Raw genomic sequence first — 22,560 nt, forward strand, 5'->3', positions numbered from 1 at the left:
TTAAGTATTGTAAGTTAATGCTACTTTAAAGCTTAATAAATACAAAAGCATACTTCAGTGGTTTCTTCCAACCAAGTGGTGGGAATCATTTCCACTGAATCGTCATCTGCAAATTCCACCAATGCAATTTTTTTTGTCTCCATCTGTCTAGAGATAAAACAAACAGACAAATTAGTAGATAAATTAATTAATTAATACAACAAATACATTTATTCAACAACTTATTTCTTATGATAACAGGTTTTGATTACTGTCCTCTTTGGCCTACCTGTTTGTCATGAGGGAGACGTTGGAGACTGGTACAATGATGATAAGTTCTTGATTGTCTGAGTTTTGTTAGGTTGTGAGCTATGGTAAGTTTGTCGTGTGTGTGTGTGTGTGTGTGTGAAATAGAGAGAGAGAAAGAGAGAGAGAGTTAAAGCTTATGCAGGATGGCCAAAAAAATTATCTCTTGTTTTTTTCTACCATTATGGCCGTTCTTGTCAGCTGCCATTCTGGGACGAGTTTCATTACTGATCGTCTTGAATGAACTTTAAAACAGCCAATAATTCGTGGAACCAGACTCATCCAACTCATCTCTCTCTTCTATGGCCTCACAGCATTTTCCTTCTCCAAGAATAAAGGCATTGTTTGGTCTTGTGATTTTGGACTTTGTGACTATCACAGATTGCGTCTGTGGACAATGTGAAATCTCCACGAAACGCTTAGCCACTTGAATAAGAGGCTGTTTTCCTGACCTTATGAGTTGCTTGAGCTTTGCAAGAAAATTTTCAAATGGGAAAGCACTGCAAGCATCAAGAGTGCCAAAATTCATTGCCTCTGCTGGTAGATGTACCACTGAATGGATGATGTACACCATGAAATGGTCTCCAAATAGCTCTTTTGTTTTTGCAACAAAATAAGTCATCAGCTCAGAGCTATAGCTGTTGTATTCCACTGCCAAGTTAGGTGAAAGAAGAAGGCCCAAGGCAACACTGAATATCATGAAATGGTCGTACAGTTGATCAGCTAGAATTCCCTTTAATGCAATCTTGCCAGTGTACACAGCAAACTGCCTCAGTTCAGTTGCCTTCCACCTATCTATGTCTTCTAGACGCCATGGTTTTCTTGCAAAACTGCTTGGAATGCTCTTCCTGTATGACAGCAGCCTTTGGGACACTTCATCAATTTGTCCAGCAGACATTCGCACATTCCGGTCACCTCTAATCCACTCTGTGATCATTTTTTGTAACCCCCAGGCAGGCTTCGTGCATGTAGTCTATTGGAAATTGGTCAATCATGTCCAATGGCAGCAAAATCCAAGCCTCGTGTTTAGTCTCCCTGTGGGATGAGTTGCATGTACATGGTGACATGACTGAACTGGAAAGTGTTCTGCTTATATTCTATAAAATATAACATGAACATTTAAAGTCCTGTGACAGACGTGTTTGGTTAAACTATACTTTCAGTGAAATGTTAGAGAAATTGTGCGATAATCAACATTTGGTTGAACTTTATGTTTGTCTAAAAGATCTGAGGTCATTTTCCTAGTCGCAGTGTTGGAGTGATTGTGGCTTTTAGGTCCGTGCATGCTGGTCATTATTTTATCTTCTTTATTTATATATCTGCTGGAAATGTCTCTCCTGTGAAGGTGTTGGGGTTATCACGGCACATGAGACTCTAGAGAGACTTTTACATGTTAAAGCAAATCTCTCCTACCCTACTATAAAGTAGGTAAAAGCAGTGTGTGTGTATGGTAGTGTAGTGAGGATTGTATCAGTAGAGGAGAAATCCAGCAGGAGAGGATGACCTACTGCTGCCGCCGTGATGCTGCAGGACAGAAATACCGGACACTGCGCTGTCCCACAAGGCAACAGGACTGGGGTTTCTTCTGGTCAAACAACACCTGATTAGGTGGATAACTTTTCGAAGGTTTAAGAAAGGAAAAAGACATTTGCAAGTTGAATGAATGAATGAAAGAATGAAAGAATGAATGAATAAATAAATAAATAAATAAATAAATAATTTGCTCGTAATCATCGTATGTCACATGAAAATGCCAACATGGTGTATTATTATGTTCAGCTTGTACTACACACATACTGATGAGTACCAATGAATGTACCAGGTACTCTCACCTACTGATTTTGGATGCAGGCCTAGGGAAAAGTTCGTCTAAATACATCACACACTGACAGAGTTTCCAGAATGACTTTACACTTTAAATGAACATCAACCAACTTACCTTAGATTACTACACAGATGAAAGATAATAATCAGCGACGACCGTCAATTTCCCCTCAACTAATCTAACACTAAATATTACAAATATGGACAAATAAACTAGAACTATTACTATTAACTACTAATAGAACTACACACTAAATATATTAAAACAACTAAATACTAAACACTAAAAATAAATTTTACAAACAGTCAGTGTTGGGGAGTAACTAGTTACATGTAACGGCGTTACGTAACTTAATTACAAAATAAATGTAACAGTAACTCGTTACAGTTACTTAGAAAAATATGTAATTAAAATTACAGTTACTTATGAAAATGTTAAAGATTACAAATAGAGTTACATCTGAATATTTTCTTTAAAAAAGTAGGATATGTTGAATAATATTAATTTGTTGTTCGAGTTTGTTAAAGCGGTGCTATTCTGATGATTTTGATTGGTTCTCTGGTTTGAATTTGCGGAGCGTCTGCCAATTACGTTAATCCACATTGCTGTGGAAAGCTTTAGGCTAAAACACTGTCTGAGAGTGACCACCATGGCGAGAGATAAAAATGCATTTCAGTCCTGGAAATTTACACAGTTCTGTGTGTGTGTGTGTGTGTGTGTGTGTGTGTGTGTATTAAACACCAACACTGTCCAAACAGAACAACTGATTCATTCACGGTATTATATTCTAATTGTTTAGAGTTTTACTAAACCAGATACAAATTGGCGTGTGTGTGTGAGAGAGAGAGAGAGAGAGAGAGAGAGGGAGAAAGTGTGTATGTGAATATGTGTGTGTGTTAGAGAGAGAGAGTGAGAGAGAGAGAGAGAGAGAGAGAGAGAGAGAGAGAGAAAGTGTGTATGTGAATATGTGTGTGTGTGTGTGCGTGTGTGTGTGTGTGTGTGTGTGTGTGTGTGTGTGTAATTGGGAAAGAGTGAGTGAGTCAGTATCTGTTAACACAGTGGTAAATAAAGCAGATGTTTCTCAGTCACTTGTCCAGTTGTGTTGTATTTCTGTTGGTGTGTTGTGTCATGCTGTTATTATTTATTATTATTGTATTATCTGAAATCCAGAAATGATCAGAGTCATGAACTGCAGTGTAAGAATCAGCTGACATGAACCCAGTGTGTGTTAGATACAGAGCCGGAGCTGTTCCTCTGTTTTATTCACATGAACCCAGTGTGTGTTAGATACAGAGCCGGAGCTGTTCCTCTGTTTTATTCACATGAACCCAGTGTGTGTTAGATACAGAGCCGGAGCTGTTCCTCTGTTTTATTCACATGAACCCAGTGTGTGTTAGATACAGAGCCGGAGCTGTTCCTCTGTTTTATTCACATGAACCCAGTGTGTGTTAGATACAGAGCCGGAGCTGTTCCTCTGTTTTATTCACGTGAACCCAGTGTGTGTCAGATACAGAGCCGGAGCTGTTCCTCTGTTCTATTCACATGAACCCAGTGTGTGTCAGATACAGAGCCGGAGCTGTTCCTCTGTTTTATTCACATGAACCCAGTGTGTGTCAGATACAGAGCCGGAGCTGTTCCTCTGTTTTATTCACATGAACCCAGTGTGTGTCAGATACAGAGCCGGAGCTGTTCCTCTGTTCTATTCACATGAACCCAGTGTGTGTCAGATACAGAGCCGGAGCTGTTCCTCTGTTTTATTCACATGAACCCAGTGTGTGTCAGATACAGAGCCGGAGCTGTTCCTCTGTTTTATTCACATGAACCCAGTGTGTGTTAGATACAGAGCCGGAGCTGTTCCTCTGTTTTATTCACATGAACCCAGTGTGTGTTAGATACAGAGCCGGAGCTGTTCCTCTGTTTTATTCACATGAACCCAGTGTGTGTTAGATACAGAGCCGGAGCTGTTCCTCTGTTTTATTCACATGAACCCAGTGTGTGTTAGATACAGAGCCGGAGCTGTTCCTCTGTTTTATTCACATGAACCCAGTGTGTGTTAGATACAGAGCCGGAGCTGTTCCTCTGTTCTATTCACATGAACCCAGTGTGTGTCAGATACAGAGCCGGAGCTGTTCCTCTGTTTTATTCACATGAACCCAGTGTGTCAGATACAGAGCCGGAGCTGTTCCTCTGTTTTATTCACATGAACCCAGTGTGTGTTAGATACAGAGCCGGAGCTGTTCCTCTGTTTTATTCACATGAACCCAGTGTGTGTTAGATACAGAGCCGGAGCTGTTCCTCTGTTCTATTCACATGAACCCAGTGTGTGTCAGATACAGAGCCGGAGCTGTTCCTCTGTTTTATTCACATGAACCCAGTGTGTGTTAGATACAGAGCCGGAGCTGTTCCTCTGTTTTATTCACATGAACCCAGTGTGTGTTAGATACAGAGCCGGAGCTGTTCCTCTGTTCTATTCACATGAACCCAGTGTGTTAGATACAGAGCCGGAGCTGTTCCTCTGTTTTATTCACATGAACCCAGTGTGTGTTAGATACAGAGCCGGAGCTGTTCCTCTGGATCTGTGTAAATGTACAGAAATCCGGGGAAGTGAAACAGCTGAACCTCAGCTCCATCCAGGGAAAGAAAAGATTTGGAATGCAAATGTTCATGCAAAAGCCGGCGACACGGCTCGAGTTCTGGAGTGAAAAGAGAATAACTGGCAACAAGATTAGCCTGAAATTCAACTAAATTTATCAACATTACAATTCTTATTACTGAACAATTTACAGAAATGTAGAGATTTCTGTGCAGTGTTTATACAACATGACGACACACACACACACACACACACACAGTTTAGATTGAAAGTAAGAGCTCTTGACTGTGTTAGTGATGAAGTGAAGAATGTGAGTCTGGCGCCTCCCTGTGGTCGAATTACAAAACTGCAGAGTGTCTGGGATTTACACCAAAAACCCGTGTGAAGTGTAGAGAAAATCCATCAACAAACACAATCACTTACTAACTACTGCTGTAATAGATCATCAATACTGACTCCTACTGACTCTGTCTGCATGTTTATTACATTTATACAACATTTCAGTACAAATCAACTGTTAGTGTTTCTCTCTCTCCCTCATTCTCTCTCTCTGCCCCTATCTCTTTCTCCCTCTCTTTCTGATTATCCTCAGAATCTCAACATTAGTTTGTATGAATCTGTTTCATTTACTATATTTTTGCTTTCACAAAGTTGCTGCCAGTCAAAATTGACCTTTAGACTCGAAGTATTACATCATTAAAACACTTTACTTAACACTTTATTTAACACTTATGTGTTTAACATTAAGTAGTTTGTCTTCTTTAATTATTTAGTTTTATTTCACATTGTGTCTGTGAAGTTCAGTGAACAAGTTCAAACTTCAAAATACCAAATTTATAATGTAAAATCACTGGATTCATAATTCACACTGCTTCCTCTCTGTTCTGTGTCTTTGTTCCTTCTAGTGTACAGAGAACTCAGCTTCCAGAGAGAGCTGTTTATCAGGTCAGTTATCACCAGTGAAGAAATGGATCAGCGTGTGGATTTATTTATATCTGTAAAATCAAACCAGATAAAATGTTCAACACTGTACCCTGTGTCATTTCTCTTATCCATTTATTTGATCACATTTAGTTTAACTGAATAAACACAAGAAATATGAGATAAAAGTAGAATAATCATGAATGATCAGATTAGTGCAGTGGTTTTTCTGTAGAACAGAAACAGATCAGGTCAAAGTTCACTTCTGTTAAATCTGATCCACAAGAAGTTATTAACATGCAGTGATGAGTTACTGTTGGGGTTTAATTCTGATCCTATATTCTGAGGTTATATTCTATGTGTTTCTGTCAATACGATTACCAACATGCTGCTGATTTGATCATTTACATTACTCTCACACTGCACTCTAACACTCTGTGTGTTCAGGTTACTTACATTAGCCATCCTCCTGAACGCTTCAGTATCTCCTCCAGATCTCTGACTGAATTTTTCAGTTTATTCAGACTCAGATCCAGCACTTTCAGATGTGAGGAGTTTATCTTCAGAGCCTCAGTCAGAGCAGCACAGCCTCTATCTGTTATTCTGCACTTTATTAACCTGCAGAGAGAAAAGATTTTAGTTTCTTTACTTCACAGAACTAAATAATGATGAAGGCATGTGTGTAAAATGAGAAGCATAAATATAATAGTAAAGTATTTATCTACATTGTTATTGTGTATTAGAAAAGATGTGTGTATGGTCTGTGAAAAACAACTCTAAAGTGTAATCCTGCATCATTATAAAGATTATTTAAGTTTCATCACATCACTGAGTTCAAATAAATCTCACACTTGATTCACTTCCTACTGAAATCCACTTCCCAGTAGAGCAAAGCACCTCACTGCTATAACTACTGTATACCTCTCACTACTTGTTCCTAATCCCACATCCTCCTCATCACCAGAGTTCAAATAAATCTTTATTTAATCTTTATTACTGATAATAAATCTAATCTAGAGAGCAAGTTAGACACGTTAGTTAGACATTACTAGCTAGGACTGGGAAGAGCTTTGTTCTGGTTAGTGATTTTTATTAGAAAGCTGTTTCATCACATCACTGAGTTACTCACCGCAGTTTCTCCAGTTTACACTCGTGTTTCTTCAGTAGATCACAGAGCTTCTTCACTCCTGAGTCTCCCAGTTCACAATAACTCAGATTCAGCTCTCTGATGTGTGATGGATTTGTACAGAGAGCTGAAGACAAATCAGCACAGGATTTCCCTCTTACACTCTTCCATAGTCTGCAGAAAAGGAAACAGAGTTTAGTCCAACATTAGAGAAAGAAAGGATGTAGAAATGACTGAAGTAAGAACACTAACACATTTCTAAACTCTACTTTCTGTTCTTCTAGATTATTTTCTTTCTCCTGGTTTTTATCAGACTCACAGTGCTGGGCTTTAACTAAAAATATCATTCTAACCACCAGGAGTATAATAATATAGTAAATGTAAAATTTGATATGATTTCAGCACAGCACTGTCTGAATCTGTGCCTCAGGTTTCCATTTTAAACTGATGAAAGTATTTGACACTAGAACAGTAGGAGAGAGCGGGGAACAACAGACAAAGTAAACTAAAGAAACAACTGATAAACAAACGACAAACTGCATTATAGAAATATAAAATGTGCGTCAGACAGAACAATCAGTTTCTAGATACTACATGTGTTCATTTATATATGCAGAGTTTATTCTCCCTTACAGAGACACACTTCACCTGTTACTACCCAGGAACAGAGGAAACAACAGCAGACACACACACACACACAACACAATGTTGTGATATACCCTTATTGCTTAAGCAAATCACACTCTTGTTATCATCACTATTTATTATTATTATTAGTGTGATGCTGATAAGTATTATAGTTTATTTTATATTCATTTTTAAATGTATTTTTCACGGACTTCACTTCCTGGTTTAGCTATGCTTCACTTCCTGGGTTTTATACGGACTTATGCTTAAATGCAAAGCACACACGCTAGTTCGTTTAGACTTCATATGTTAACTGAGACATTAGATTGTATTTATTATTTGAAGATTTCTTGCAATAGTTTAAGTATGTATAGCTTTTATATTTGTAAGGTTCATCGCTTGTGGCACTTTGTTAGCGCGCCCGCCTCCCATGCTGGAGACCCGTATAAAATAATTGTAAAATATATAAAATATTAGTACCACTGACATCAGTACTATTACAAGTTGCAGGTTAGCTTATCTGGTAGAGCGTCTGCCTCCCATGCTGGAGACCCGGTCGGAGTTGTATTTTTTGTAGTTAGTCTGCTTGCTGTCCGTATAGATAGTTAGGATCAGCAAGCATGAATACGGTTACATCATAGCTGCTGTTCGCAGGGCAGACAAACATAAGTTAACGCAATTAGTTAACATGTCTTATGTCAAGTAAAGTTATTTTTTTTTATATTTTTGGTATATTCTAACTACAAGTAGAGTCACAAGATTATAGGGCTTTATTTGCTATACAAAGTCATAGCAGTAAGTATAAACAAAGCAGCCTAAACACTGTACACTGAAAAAAGTAAAACTGCTGTGTCATTCATCTAAAGTATGTTTCTTCATTAGTATGATAAAAAATTTTGATTTCTTATCTGAAACTGTTATTTTTACTTTGCTTAAAAGGAAACACCGCCTTCCTTGGTTAAAATTAAGTGTAATCCGTTTCCTCAAAGCCGATTTCTACTTTAAACTAAAGGGTCGCCTTATCACGTGACCTCAGGACGTCGCACCAGATCAGTCTGAACCAGAATCTGCTGTCCGCCATTACAGTTGTCTGTCGCTTGGAAAGAGAATTTTGTGTACTGAAAAAGAAAAGTCTTTTACACACGGTAAGAAGACAAATGTATATTATTGTTGGAGTAAATGTGTCTTGTTTATGCTAACACCAATCATTCATGTATGTTGTGGGTTAGGAACAACTACCTTGTTGAATGTATATGCTAACGTTAGCTACTCAAAACTATTTTCAAAAACGGCTGACTATGTAAGTCACTAAGACTGTTACGCCGAGTCCCCTGCTTATATTAATTAAATTTAAATACGGTTGGTTATCGATGTAATAATTAATGTTAATCTTATCTAACTATAAAACACGTGAATTTTATAGGAGTGCATGCTATTTGCAGTGGAACTGCATGCTTAAGGCCAGCTGGAGTTGCTAATGTGTACAACCCACATGGTATCCGGTTCACTTGCACAAAATGTATAATGTTAATGTTGCTATAGCACCATTCGGACGGGTCTGTTTTTACCGGGGGAGGTTTGAGAAATTCGTTTTTCTCAGACGGGCTTATTTTAATCCCATGTGAATCTGCCAAGTCTGTGTTTTTCTCAAACGATCTCTTAAAAAATCCCAGAGCAATTTTCCTACAGTTTCTCGCCGAACTCGGTGATGCTCTGAGAAATCTAATCCCGTCCGAATGTGAATGCCTGTGATTGCTCACAATATCTTTTCAAAACGCGTTTCTTTACGTTTTGGCCAAAGTGAACTGCCGTAAGCCCTTACTAACATGCGGGACAGGGACACAGAAGCAAAGAGAGGTAAGGATCAAAGTATGTGGATACAGTTTCTAAAATTGACTACAATAGTGCACTTTGCTGTGTTGGCGAGTAGAAACGCAACACAGTCGATGTATTAGAACTCGTTTTTATCGGTTATAATTCAGCAGAGGTGACAGGTTTGTTTATTACACCAGCAGCGTCACAGTCCCAGAGTTTACGCAGATATAGCCCCAGCATTATCTTACATTAGATGCACAAGATGGCTTACACGACCACGAACAATGCCATGAACGCCGTAAGCAAGAACAGTAGCTCACCTGCACTGCTAATGAAGCTCGGCCAAGTTAGGTACACATCATGAGAGAAACACATTTCCTATGACCTCTTCGCAATAAAAGCATCCCTCCGGTTCACCAGTGGAAAGATTTTAGTGTGTAGCAGACAGAGCAGGAAATCTTCAGATTGTATTAGTGGCAACTTAACACAAATCTGATTCGATTGAAAGACATCAGTAAACAGTAAAACAAGGTTGGTATCTCAAAATGCAAACAAAAATGCAGGTTGGAAATAAAAAATATTTATTCCCCTCTGTGTTTATAGATTTGTGAGCGTCTTCTCAAAAGGCCACTGTTTTACCCATACTACAGAATTTGGTAAGTTTCCTCAATGCACACTTATGAACATATGCATGCATTCTAGAGGACTGAACCTAACCACAAAGAATCAAGTATGAAAGTACACTCATTAATTTTGGTTGAATTTGACAGTTTAGTAAGTAGTATGTAAATGTAGAGGCAATTTAAGTTCACATTACTTTTATGTTTTAAGAAACCCTAAATGAAACATTTCAAAGCTCATCAACAGCTCAAATTGCATTAAATATACAATATAATGTTAAAAAATAATAAAAATAAAGAAAAAACACAGAAGGAGAAGGTGTGTCCAAACTTTTGACTGGTAGTGTACGACAGCGAGGCGGGGATCGAACCGCTGATCCTGGGATTGGTGGAAACCATTCCACCTTCTGAGCTACAGCCACCCAAAAAAACTGAATTACATTCATTATTCTATTTTGTGTGTCATACATATAATTGTTTCATTATCAAGTGCACTTTACAGACTTTTATGGACAACTTTTGATGTTTTGGATAGAATGAGCAGATTTTCAAGACGGCATGATTTCAGATGTTTTATGGATACAAAAATCAAACCTGCAGTGGTGGCTTCCATCATGAGTCAGTTCCAGAGGTGTGAGATGTAGGGCTGCAACTAACGATTATTCTCCTTATCGAAATAATCTGTATATTATTTTCTAGATTAAATTAGTCTATGAAATGCAAAAAAAAAAAAAAAGGAAAAATTACTTGTCAAACACTTCAAAAGCTTCAGAGACTTAAAAAATGAAGCAAATATTAGCAAATTTACATATGTTTTAAAGTTTATCTGGAAGTGACTGATACAGTAAATTTTTAAAATGGTTGCCGATTAAATTGCTTTTCATTAACTAGCAAATTAAATGAGACAGCCATGGGCTTTTTCCTGTTTAGTAGCTTTTGACAAGCGTTAAATTCTAAAATTAAATATATACTTGTCCTTACCACAGTGCCCGTCCTTGGATTTATTTTTATTTTTTCCAGCAAATTCAAATTTTATTGAAGACTGAAACAAATATAATCGATGCCATTTACACTGATGCCTTTTGTTATTTGTATTAAGTGCTAATTGGTAAAGCAGGTCTTTTTTTTCTTTCCTAGTCTTCTCATGAATGTGGAAGTGCAAAGACTGTGGTACCTCGGTTTTGCGAAGATCTGAGCTTATCAAACATTATAAGCTTGAACACAGACACTATGGACATCACCATTCTTATCCATGTGTCTATTTGAACTGTCCATGCACTTGCAAGACTTGGAATGGTCTTCTGACTCATGTTTCAAAATGTCATCACAGACAGAATGAACTGACCACATATAAATGCCTCTTGTGCAATTACAATCAACTTTCCACTCTCAAAAAATATTTGAAAACATAGGACAGCATCTCAAAAACAACGAGACTGTTGATTGTGTGTTTTAAGGGTGTTCATATAAAACCAACATTTATGGTTCATTTCAGACTCATAGAAGTAGGAAAAATAAGGGTTTTCAGGTAAGCAATTTAAAGCCTGGAATACTTGAGAAACAGGGGTCAAGCTTAGCTCTTCCCACTGAAAATCGTTATTCTGACAGTATCCAGATTGAGAGTATTGGTAATGACCCATTAGATGATGATGATGATTTAATTACAGAGAATGTGAGTGATTCTAGTTCAGATGTTCAGAATTCAGATGACTTGTCATGCAATATTGAGCTCAAAGTTGCCTCACTTTTATTAAAGCTAGAACACATTGTTCCCAGTGTAGCTGTTGATGAGCTTTTACAAGAGTTTGACTATTTAATAAGGACTGCTTCTACTCCTCTTATCCATCAAACCATAGCTCAGCATCTTCAGAATAGTAACTGTGAAGTAGATCAAACTGTTCTGAAAGAACTAGCATCTGCTCTTTGTAAGTCAAATCCAGTTACAGCTTGTTTTGGTTGTGATGGTCCACTTTCCACTGCATGGAAGCGAAAGATCTACTATAAAAAATAATTCAATATTGTAGAACCTGCAGAATATGTTCTCGACTCACAGAATAGGAAATCATTCCAATACATCCCTATACTAAAATCTTTACAACAAATACTGAGTTGTGAAACTTTATTGGATAAAGCAATTAATTTAAAAACTCATTAAGTCAAACCTGATAAAACCCTGTATAGATCCTTCTATGAGGGTAGTAATTACAAAGAAAATGTGGTGTTATCACAGGACTGTGCTATTTCACTGATATTGTATGTAGATGATTTTGAAATTTGTAATCCGTTTGGTACTTCAAGGAAAAAACAAAGTCTTTGGGGTATATTGAACATTGGGCAATTTACCTGCCAGTTATCACTCCTCTCTGTCATCTATATATTTGCCTGCCCTTATTCATAGTGATGATGTTAAGTGCAACAGTGTGTTGAAGCCTTTGATAGATGGAACAACATGGAGTGTTTATTTCTAAGTTGGGGAAAACCCTGAAAGGCTTAGTTCATTGTGTAATAGCAGACAACCTTGGGGCCCACAGTATTGCAGGTTTTGTGGAAAATTTCTCAGGAAAATATGTCTGCAGATTTTGCACAGCAGAAAATATTGATATTCAAATAAAAGAGGTCAATTCAGGAGCTTTCTCTCTTAGGAGCAAGGAAATTCATACTTGACATCTCAAAGCTATTGATGAAAATTCATTGGCCAGTCATTTTGGTGTGAAAAGGAAGTGTGTGCTGTCTCAAAATCTGCCATATTTTAATGAGACTCAGGGTTTCCCCCCAGATATAGTTCATGATCTCTTTGAAGGGATTATCCCTGTTGAAATTGCCCTTTGTCTTAATGTGTTAATTTCCAAACAATATCTTACATTAGCTGGTTTAAATGAAGCAATAATAGCATTTCCATTTAAGTGGACTGATAAGACAAACCGTCCCCATCCTGTGCTACTCACCTACACAACAAAGAAAACAACTGGAGGAAATGCACATGAGAACTGGAGTTTGTTGAGATTTTTTCCTCTCTTGATTGGATGCAGAGTTCCTCCTAATGAACCAGCATGGCAAATCCTCTGTGAACTAAAGGACATTGTTGAACTTCTTGTAGCACCATATCACACTGACGAATCTGTTGCTTATCTTGATTTCAAGATATCTGAACACAGGACAGTATTCCAAAAGTTTTCCCCATCAAAGAATTACATCATTATTTGGAACACTATCCACAGTTGATACGTCAGTTTGGCCTGCTGGTTGCACTGTGGACTATGAGATTTGAAGCAAAACAGCTTCTTCAAAACAGCAGTCCGTCAAACAAACTGTTACAAAAATGTATTGTATTCTTTAGCTCAAAGGCACCAATTTCAGACTGCACACAGTCTGCTCATGTGTCAACTTGCTAAACCAATTTTGGAGGTTACAGATGTTTCAATACTTCACATTGATGTCATTAATCAGGATATTGCACTGGCAGTGAAACAGAAGCACCCAGATATCATCAGTGTGAACCTTGCAAAAAATGTCACCTACAATGGCTTCAACTACAGGACTGGAATGGTGGTAGCCCATGGGTCGCTGGCAGGACTTCCAGAATTTTGTGAAATAGTTCACGTGATTGTTCTTCACAAGAGTCTTACTTTCATTGTTAAAAAACTGGCTGCATGGTACCTGGAACATTATCGAGCTTATGACGTGGCCATATCTACTCCCAGAGAACTAAGGCTTGTTGAGGCACATGAGCTGAGAGATCAGTACCCTCTGGCTCACTATATGGTTGGTGGTCGGCGCCTCGTCTCCTTGAAGAGACACATATATGCATAAGGTTGGATATGTAAGGATGTTGGTCTGGTAATGTTTAAATTACATTTTTCAATACAGTATGTGGAATGTATTTTTTCAGGTGTGTGTGTGGGATCAATCTCAGTTGTTCTGTCAGACAAAACAACCTGTTGTTGTAGAGATGTTCCCATTTCATGTCTAGGGTCCAGAGTGAGATGGTAACACAAAAGGGAGAATTACATACATTAAAAACAAATCTTAACATATAATAATTTAAGTACTTTAGACTCTCATTTTTCAAACTGAAAATGCCACTTGTAGTGAAACAGTGTAACACTAACAATTCCATGCAAATTCAGTAGAGCGCTTGGTTGCGTAATTTACTACAAAGTATTAAGTCTGTGTAGGTAAATGTATTATTAAAAACATGGTTGAATTTAATATTGAATATATATGAGATGTGGAATATAACTAATACTTGCACTTAAACAGTTTTGATTTTCTTTTTTTTTCAGTTTCTACAAGAACTCAAATGTGGCCAAGAGAGTTTTGTATACCAGTATTCTCTTATGACACTGAACTGCAGTTAGAAAAGGGAAATGCAGCATATAAAGCAAACATGACAAGACTGACACTGAGCTCAAAAATGAAGTCAGATATTCTGGAAAAGGTAGCTGAAGAGATTTTCAAGTACAAAGCATACCCAACAGATTCTGACTTTTGTGATGTTGCAGAAGCACTCATTAGGAAGCATCCATGCCTCACTGAACCTGGGTCATACAGCAGGTGCTATGGATGGAAGCAGAGACTGAAAACAAAGATGGGCAACTACCGAACCCAACTTAAGGGCATTGGGTGTTCTGAGTTGCTTGCAAATTCACTGAAATCCAAAGCTCCAGATGATGCATTGCCAATGAAGAAAGTAAAGAGACCAAGGCAAGGAAAGGCCAACCATATTCCTGACATTCCAGTTGGAGAAACTCCAGGAAAACTGGAGAGTGAGAGAGTGACACTTTTAAGTGAAGTGAAAGAGAGAGAGGCAATCGCACAGTGATAAAGGACAAAATGGCCAAAACCTTCTCACTGAGAAGGCAAGAACACACACACACACACACATGTACAACCAAGATCTGATCTCAGAGGAGAACTGAACTGTGCTGGACACGGACACACACACACATACATAATACACACGCACAAAAAAAAAAAAAAAAAAGAACTGAACTGTGCTGGACAGTCAGACACACACACACCAAATTATCCTGTTTGCACGTACATGCCACTTTACATTTATATATATTTATATTAATCCTGTTTACATGTGTCACTTTAATATCTGCAGTCACTGTATACACTGTTCTTTGCACATTGTCTTGTTCATTGCACAAAGTTGGCCTATATGTTGTTTGTCTGCACTCTCTTGTCTTGTCTTATCTTGTCTTGTCTTTTCTTCCTGTGCACTTCTGTTTTTTGTCTAGTTGTTAAAGACTGCACCTTAAGTATAGTTTAATTTTTAAATTATAGTTTAATTTTTTTATCTCTATGTTTAGCTCTATGTTTGTCTGCGTCACTGTACTTTGTCTGTGTTCTGTGTAGCACCTCTGCTCTAGGAGGAACGTTGTTTCACTTCACTGTGTACTGCATCTGCTATATATGGTTGAAGTGACAATAAAGCTTCTTTGACTTTGACTTGAAATTGTGGAGAAGGAAATGGGAGTGGAGGAGCTGAGAGAGAGATGGCCTGCATTGTTCAGCATGGATGAGGTACGTTGAAGTAGTTAAGATTTTCATTTAGTGGGAAACTTTGAGAGTGGTGTGCCACCAAATAGGTTCACAAAATTATCCAGAGAACTTGCAGAGAAAAACAAAGAACAGAAGTTGTCCATCTTAGAATTTGAGAGGGTTCCAATTTGTATCTAGCAATGTGTGCAGCTTTCCAGTGTATTGGTCATTGTTTGATTATATGAATACTTAAATTAATGTGTATGGGTCAGAGCATGCTTATAACAAGAATGATGTTGACTTAGATTTCTTCATTGTGGAAAAAGATATACTGTAATATAAAATTTATTAATAATTTGAGCCACAATTCAGAAATCATGTTTTCGTGTAAAATTTCAACTGTCAAGGCCACACACACACATATACTTTCCAGAGGTTTCAATTCACATTGATACTGATTGTTACTGCAATCCTAGGATACAAAGTCCAATTCTTCTTCTGTTTTTTTTTTTTTTAAGATCAATGCTGAATTTCTTAGAATCACAACAGTTCCGCTTCAGACAAGATTCCTGGCTTCCTTAGACAAGCACTAGAGCAGGTTAATTGAAATAATCAGAAAGAAGGGAGGAAGTGTGAGAGAGAAGACCAGGGAGATACTCGCTCAGTAAAGCACATATTAACTTTCAATCACAAATGTAAAACTGTGAACAGGGCTCTACGTTTACATTTATTGTTAGGGACATTGTTTTCATGAATGTGTCCATTAGAACCAGTAGAATAAAACCTATAGTTGTTGTTCACACGTTACTGTGTGCTGTCCGAGTACAGGATTCAAGGTACGCTGTGTTCATTATATCACACTTTCCAAGCCTAATGAAACAATCAGTTCTCTCGTCTGTAAGGCTTTCCCAGGTCAGATATGAACTTAAGTTTCTAGATTGACGGACTTTTAACTAGTTTGCTCAAAGCATTGGTAATTCTTTGTATACAGATTCAGTGCTATATGGTTGATACGGCAAAGTAAATCCTATATGTAATGTCTATCTTTAGTCAGGTTGTACAATTGGACTAGATCAGTTTTGTCTGTGTGTCTCGAGCCTGGACGTGAATCTAAGACGAGAGTGTCTGCTGAAGTGCCTTACTGTGTACTTGGGGGAGGACGTTGGCCAACTCATTAAAGACTATCTGGTAAGCATTTTGGAATGAATAACTAAAGCCTTAGAAATGAAAAATGTTATTCTTATTAAATTGACAAATCAGACTTCAAACCTACACACACACTACTTACAAAAAGTCAGGGATATTTGACTTTCAGGTGAAATTTCAGAATGCACCGAAAATGCACAATAACCTTTATAGGTGAACTTAATTTCACCTTTTCTAAACTTTTGAATGCACATGTCCAACTGTTCAGTGTTTCAGTAATTGCATAACAAGGTGATTAACTGCAACAATTACAAGTGTCTGATCCATGACCATCCTGTCCTCCATGTCCTGGTTCAATGAAAATTTGTATTTAAACAGTCCTGTTGTCCAGCTGTTCACATTTTGACATCATGAGACCAAGATGACACCTAACAATTGACAAGTTATTGAGATGTTGACATTTTTTGTTGCGGTATACCCACCACTGTTGTTAGCTTTTGTTTCAAACTGTTTGAGGTGAAGAAATTACCATTGCATGCTTCTACTTAATAAATGCTCTGTGTTCATGATATAATATCACTGTAGCAGGAACGTTTTACATTTTACATAAATTTCACCCAAAAGTCAAATATCCCTAACATTTTGAGTAGTGTATGTCCCCAGGTCTTACCAAGAGTGCTCAGGCTCATGATACATTTATGGTCGTCTTCTTTCTTTTGTCAAATCAGGTCTGTTGTGTACTCTGTGATGCTAGGTTCAAGTTCAGTATTACTGCTTTAACAAATGATTCCATATTGCCTTGGTGACAGTCAGTGGTCATTGGCAGGGAGTGATTTTCTTAGATATCATGTGCTGAACTAAGAAAAGGTGTATACATTTCAAACAATAATATTATTCTGTCTTCAAGGTGATGCACCAATACAAATCAAAGTAATGTGAGGAAGATGACACATGTCCTGACTAAAGACATCAACATTATAGTAGAAAAAGCCTTCATCCAACTCTACAGTTCTCCTGATTCATTTGCCAAAGACCTTCTATTGGCTGGTAGTTTAATACTCACAATATCTCTGTATATGAACTTGTTCATGGCTGTAACAACAGCAAGCACCTCTTTCATCAAATAATCTCTGATAAATCCACTCTACATTATTTGCCTATTCCCAGACAATTTTAGAAACTATCTGGTGAAAACTTGTGTACTTAACTGTATCAGTTAAGAAACAGATATTTCCCACTCGAGTTGTTGGAGACCAAAAACAGAGCTAAAACAGACTGAATACTTGACATTCATCAGGTCGACCCAGACATGTAAAAGAATACTAAGGTAATTCAGAGAATAAGGTGGTGAGTCCAAATCCCAGGACCACCAAGCTGCCCCTTCTGGGCCCTTGAGCAAAGCCCTTAACCCTCAACTGCTCAGTTGTATGAAATGAGATAAATGTAAGTTGCTCTGGATAAGGCTGTCTGCCAAATGCTGTAAGTGTGATATCATAAAGTGATTCTGTCCCACGTTGGCTATTAAACAATATAGTTTTGAGAAGAACTTTATCCCACTAACAGAATTACTAGCAGTAATTCTCTATATACTTTTTCCTCATTTAATACATTTACTATAGATTTGCTGTGGCATGGTATTTGTAAAGGATAAATTATACACCTGGACTATAACTAGACATTTTAAGTTTGAAGGCCTTGTTCTTTCACAGGAGAGTCAGGTTAGCTTGGACATAATGGCCATACACTGCCTCCAAGTTGCAGACTCTGGAGTAAATTAAAATTTCTAGATACAAAGTTAGTGACAGAATATTATCAACTGTGATGCAACATTTACACAGAGCCATTTCCTTTTTTTTAAATTGTAGAGAGAAATATTTGCAGTGTCAGTTTTCTCTTACATTTCAGCAGATGCTTTCACTTGTCAGAGCACAGCTCTATGTAATGTGTTTTGTGCAATAACTTAAGATGTTGGCTATTAGAAAAATATTTTGAGGGACTGTCATCACCTGCTTACTCATGAAATAAGAGTAAGCAGCTCTATCTGCTAAACTTATTTTAAATTACATCTTTTGCATGAGGCTGGATCAAAACTAAGTTGTTGATCTGTCTCAATTATGCACTTCATTACTTTATTACACAACTTTATTACCGAAATTTCTAGTGATATATCTGATATCACCAATTGTTTTGGACAGTTCCTTGACATCATTTGACCTAAATATGCAATAAATCTTGGGTGATTTTTGCACTCTCACAGTGATCAATAATTGTGATTTTTACGTCTGTACATCGCACACTGGTTTTGTCAAATATAACAATTTTTCCAATAAATGCTTGCATTAGGTTGTTCAGAAGGACAAAGCAGTATCTGAACTTGAAAGGTGCACCATGGCCGTGTTTGTCCTCAGGGAAGAAGGAAATCCTCTCCAGGCACCACAGGAAATTGGGATTGTGATTGAAGGTGTGGAAGTCCTTAATGAGTTGCCATCAGTCGCACATGCATTTGCTATGTTGTTTGGCATCATCTATGTGCTAAACCTGAGCTATCCAAGTGAGCTCAGACACATTTTTGAGGCTCTGCAGAAAATATTTATGGAAACAGAGCCCAAAAAAATGTCACGCAGGGTTTTCAGTCTCAGTGTCCAGCTTTAAATGTCTGATAAGTCATTATATACATCTGGATACATCATGTTTCATTCTATTTTAGAGCTTGTATTCAAATAAAACATTGTTACATTTGAATTGACAGCGAAGTAACTAAACGCAGGCCTTTATTTCTCGTTTTGTCTGCTTTAAGTATGTTACTAAAATATTAATACCTTTTGTGTATTATACCAGCAAGTGATGGGAACCAGCTGGTGCAATATTTCTGTCATTGTGACTTTTACATGGAACAAACATGGCATCACGTCAACAGTATTTTTCTTAGGCTTACATTTGTTTTAAAGTGACGTTGCATTCCGACACTCAGGTCACTAATGTTTCCACGTTTTTAATATAGATAGTGTTTATGCAGTTCTTAGCAGTTAGAACATTACACATCTCAAGTTTCAAATTATAACAGAGATGTAGAGTTTAACCTGATAATATTTATGTAATGAAAAATGTTACAGAATAAATCTTATCCAAAGACCATAATTGACATTATGCACTTTTTAATTTTTCTCATGTAAGTGTTTTTGTTGTACACTATACCTTTTTATGTTTCTGGATTGAAAATGCATTTTGTGGAAAGTAATGTATATTTTAAAAAACAGAATAAATGTGTCTTTGGAGGAGAACTTTACTGTCTATTTAGTGTTATTTTGGTAATAAATTTGCCTCTAAGTAAAATGAAGTAAAATTGTAATGTATTATGTTTTTTTGGTTTGTATTCACGTTCACATTTAAGTTCTTTGAAAGCAGAAAACTACACAAACTTATCTGTAGCTACATTTTTGGATTTAAGTCAGAACAAGATATTGATTTAGCTACAGTTATAAATTTTAGTTTGTACAAAATCACACGTTTAACTTGAGAAAAATTAATAAGGTAACTTGAAGCAAAATTACAGCAATTAGTTTTTTCCAAAGTAAAAACTACGTTTGGATTTAATGATCAATTTTAGGTTTTTATAAAGTGAATTGATAAAGTTGTTACAAAGTAGAAAAAGCAGATGCATTGGCCGATTCCTTTGTAATAAATTCAGTTTTTGAATTGTGTGGATGCAAATATTTTGCATTGGGGAAAATTAGAAGAATTGATTAACACGTGATTAAAATAAAACATAAAACAAAGTCATAAATATGCTTTCAGAAAAAGTAAAAAAACAATTTTTTTTAGTTGGTCCAAACTATCGTTTTTTTCAGTGTATAGTTGTGTGTGTGTGTGTGTGTGTGTGTGTGTGAGTGTGTGTGTGTGTGTGTGTGTGTGTGAGTGTGTGTGTGTGTGTGTGTGTGAGACATCAGCTAGAGTGAGTGAAGAGGTTTGTTTTTTTAAGTCGTATCGTCTTTACACTGATATTTAAGCAGAGCACACACGCTGGTTCGTTTAGACTTTATATTTTAACTGTAACTTTAGTTTGTGTTTATTATTTGAGAATTTTTTGCAAAAGTTTAAGCATGTATAGCTTTTATATATGTAACGGAGGCTAGCGGTGTTGCAGGCAAAGCGGTGTTGGTAAATACTACTTACAACTTTAGCTATGCTTCACTGCCTGGGTTTCATACGGACATTTAAGCATAGCGCACACGATAGTTCGTTTAAACTTGATATTTTAACTGTGACTTTAGTTTGTATTTATTATTTGAGAATGTCTTGCAATAGTTTAAGCATGTACAGCTTTTATATATGTAATGGAGTCCTGCGCTAGGCGCCGTGGAGGCACCGAGAGTTGTATAAAGCATGTTTAGCCTGTATATAAGTCACGTTGCTGTGTGGTACTTTGTTAGCGCGCCCACCTCCCATGCTTTTGTAAACTGTGACTTTAGCTTGTAAATACTATTTGACAATGTATTGCAATAGTTTAAGCAACATATTGCTTTGCTTTTCGCAATCAAACGTATTTTCTTCTGGAAATGCAGAATTTTAGTTACAACTTAATGCTCCTGTTTACGTGATCAGTTCAGACTCTTAGACACAGAAAAACAGAAGAGAACATCTTCCTTATTCAGAGGAGGAAGTGTAGAGCTGATTAAGTTGAAATGTTTATTACACTCACATGTGTAATGTACTGATTATGTGTCAGTCACTGCAGATAGGTGATTATCAGTTCAGTACAGAGACAATGTATGTTACTGTTAGAAGACTTGTTGTCTTGTGCTTTGTTTTCTGGTTTAAACCCCGATATAAAGCACTGAGAATGAAATGAAATCCACTTCCCAGTAGAGCAAAGCACCTCACTGCTATAACTACTGTATACCTCTCACTACTTGTTCCTAATCCCACATCCTCCTCATCACCAGAGTTCAAATAAATCTTTATTTAATCTTTATTACTGATAATAAATCTAATCTAGAGAGCAAGTTAAACACGTTAGTTAGACATTACTAGCTAGGACTGGGAAGAGCTTTGTTCTGGTTAGTGATTTTTATTAGAAAGCTGTTTCATCACATCACTGAGTTACTCACCGCAGTTTCTCCAGTTTACACTCGTGTTTCTTCAGTAGATCACAGAGCTTCTCCACTCCTGAGTCTCCCAGTTCACACTCACTCAGATCCAGCTCTCTGATGTGTGATGGATTTGTACAGAGAGCTGAAGACAAATCAGCACAGGATTTCCCTCTTACACTGTTCCATAGTCTGCAGAAAAGGAAACAGAGTTTAGTCCAACATTAGAGAAAGAAAGGATGTAGAAATGACTGAAGTAAGAACACTAACACATTTCTAATCTCTGCTATTGTTGCTAGCTGCTGTGGTGTTTATTTGTTATTTGTTAGATCTGCTTATCTAGCTTTTTATCTCCCGACCCTCCATTTCTCCATTTACTCATCTATCTGTCAGGCACGCATGCCGCGACAGCACTTCTGGTTTCGCGACGCCACTTTTATGCTGGTCAGCCCTATATAATCCAGCGGGCTGCACATGCTCCTTCTCAGATGGTCTCTTCAGTCTGCCTTGTGCTCCTGATTAGTCCTCCTGCCTTTTCTTCAGTTCCAGTCTGCCTGGTTTAGACTCTGTCTGTTCCTGAAGCTGACTTCTGCTCTGTTCCTGCCTGCTTTGTCTCTGCCTTGATTCTGTTACTGATTCTGGATTATTGGACTGGATTCTGTTACTGATTCTGGATTATTGGACTGGATTCTGTTACTCATTCTGGATTATTGGACTGGATTCTGTTACTGATTCTGGATTATTGGACTGGACTCTGTTACTGATTCTGGATTATTGGACTGGATTCTGTTACTGATTCTGGATTATTGGACTGGATTCTGTTACTGATTCTGGATTATTGGACTGGACTCTGTTACTGATTCTGGATTATTGGACTGGATTCTGTTACTGATTCTGGATTATTGGACTGGATTCTGTTACTGATTCTAGATTATTGGACTGAATTCTGTTACAGATTCTGGATTATTGGACTGGGTTCTGTTACAGATTCTGGATTATTGGACTGGATTCTGTTACTGATTCTG

At 37.3% G+C, this 22,560-nt stretch overlaps 1 protein-coding gene and 1 long non-coding RNA gene across 2 annotated transcripts in view; one reads left to right on the forward strand and one right to left on the reverse strand.

Moving 5' to 3' along the window:
• The window catches only part of LOC131351769 (uncharacterized), a 277,436-nt gene that overhangs the window by 232,082 nt on the left and 22,794 nt on the right, over nt 1–22,560 (reverse strand). The window lies entirely within an intron of this gene.
• Nucleotides 8,421–14,857, forward strand: LOC131351785 (uncharacterized). The gene is made up of 3 exons (XR_009204434.1): nt 8,421–8,522; nt 9,796–9,848; nt 10,950–14,857. It is a non-coding gene; the product is annotated as an uncharacterized LOC131351785 (long non-coding RNA).

The sequence above is a fragment of the Hemibagrus wyckioides genome, linkage group LG04, assembly GCF_019097595.1.
Source record: "Hemibagrus wyckioides isolate EC202008001 linkage group LG04, SWU_Hwy_1.0, whole genome shotgun sequence".
Classification (NCBI taxonomy): Eukaryota; Metazoa; Chordata; class Actinopteri; order Siluriformes; family Bagridae; genus Hemibagrus; species Hemibagrus wyckioides.